Raw genomic sequence first — 2076 nt, 5'->3', positions numbered from 1 at the left:
ATGCAGTTGGAAAGCTTCTGAGCAATGTTTTCCTTTTGAATTAAGAGCTATAATAATACGCAATTTTATTCTTTTTTTTTCTCTGATTTTAAGGCCACAATCAAAAACAGTGCCATGGCTACAGCGAGAAAGAAGAAAGCACATTCCATTACATTGATTACATTTACCATTTAATTTGCAGTTTCACTATGTTTTGTGTGTATGTGTGTATGCGTGGGTGCGTGCACACACATTGATTTTTTTTATCATCTTCCTGGAAATTATTGTCCTGGTAATGTTTATTTTTTTTAATGGGTTTTGTTTTCAGGGTTTTTTTGTTTGTTTGTTTTTTTGTCCGGTGCATGTTAAAGGGGCAAGATTCAAAAGGACTGTGTGGTGCTTTCACTGTTAGCTGTTTGAATTTTTCACCACAGACAGTTGCTAAATAATATGTACCTAATTCTACATGCACCTAGGTAGACTGCAGTAGCTGAAACATGGGTGACACTTATATTTTGAACTTAATTTATTTCAAGGACTTGCCTGTTCTAAACCACATACACACATATAGAATTGGAAACAATTCAATTGTATTTAAAGATGACGCCAGAGGCAGTATCCCATAACGGTAACTTAATCAGACACAAGCCTACTATAAATAGACACATCACATCCTGCATAATAACAAAAGAATATAATTGTTTCCATACTGGGACAGACCAAAGGTCCATCAAGCCCAGTACCCTATTTCAAATAGTGGCCAATCCAGGTCACAAGTACCTGGCAAGATCCCAGAACAGTAAAACAGATTTTATGCTGCTTATTCTAGTATTAAAGCAGTGGAGTTCCCAAGTCCATATTAATAATGGCTTATGGATTTTTCTTTTAGGAAATTATCCAAACCTTTTTTAAACACTGCTAAGCTAACTGCTTTTACCACATTCTCTGACAATGAATTCCAGAGTTTAATTACACATCAAGCAAAGAAATATTTTCTCCGGTTTGTTTTAAATTTACTACTTAGTAGCTTCATTGTGTGCCCCCTAATCCTTGTATTCTTGGAAAGAGTAAACAAGCAATTCATGTCTACCATTTCTACTCCACTCAGTATTTTATACGCCTCTATGATATCTCCCCTCAACCATCTCTTCTCTAAGCTGAAAAGTCTTAGCCCTCTTAACCTTTCCTAATTAGGAAGTCATCCCCTCCTCTTTATCATTTTTGTCACCCTTTTCTGAACCTTTTCTAATTCTGCTATATATATATACAGTGCACTCCATTTAAGTGCACGCCGGATAAGCGCATGCTCTGCTTTACTGCATGAGGTACTTCGGTCCCATTTTTGAAGCATTGAAGAGGGAACTAGTAACGGAGCCTGGTCAGCCCCTTGGGGAGGACACTTGAAGCAGCCACTGGCAGGGGGCCAGAGCCATGCTGGTTGCAAGGGCCCAGACACCCAGGGACTAGTTCCAGGCTTTTTTATGCTTTCTGGGGCACACCTGGAACCAGGTACACAGCCTGATGGTTAAGCCCATGGGGAGGACACTTGAAGCAGCCACTGGCAGGGGGCCAGAGCCATGCTGGTTGCAAGGGCCCAGACACCCAGGGACTAGTTCCAGGCTTTCTTATGCTTTCTTGGGCACACCTGGAACCAGGTACACAGCCTGATGGTTAAGCCCATGGGGAGGACACTTGAAGCAGCCACTGGCAGGGGGCCAGAGCCATGCTGGTTACAAGGGACCAGGCACCCGGGCACTAGTTCCAGGCTTTCTTATGCTTTCTTGGGCACACCTGGAACCAGGTACACAGCCTGATGGTTAAGCCCATGGGGAGGACACTTGAAGCAGCCACTGGCAGGGGGCCAGAGCCATGCTGGTTACAAGGGACCAGGCACCCGGGCACTAGTTCCAGGCTTTCTTATGCTTTCTTGGGCACACCTGGAACCAGGTACACAGCCTGATGGTTAAGCCCATGGGGAGGACACTTGAAGCAGCCACTGGCAGGGGGCCAGAGCCATGCTGGTTACAAGGGACCAGGCACCCGGGCACTAGTTCCAGGCTTTCTTATGCTTTCTTGGGCACACCTGGAACCAGGTAC

This window comes from Microcaecilia unicolor, chromosome 9 (genome assembly GCF_901765095.1).
Source record: "Microcaecilia unicolor chromosome 9, aMicUni1.1, whole genome shotgun sequence".
NCBI classification, from domain to species: domain Eukaryota; kingdom Metazoa; phylum Chordata; class Amphibia; order Gymnophiona; family Siphonopidae; genus Microcaecilia; species Microcaecilia unicolor.
The sequence above is the reverse complement of the archived record's forward strand: the minus strand, read 5'-3'. Positions refer to the sequence as shown.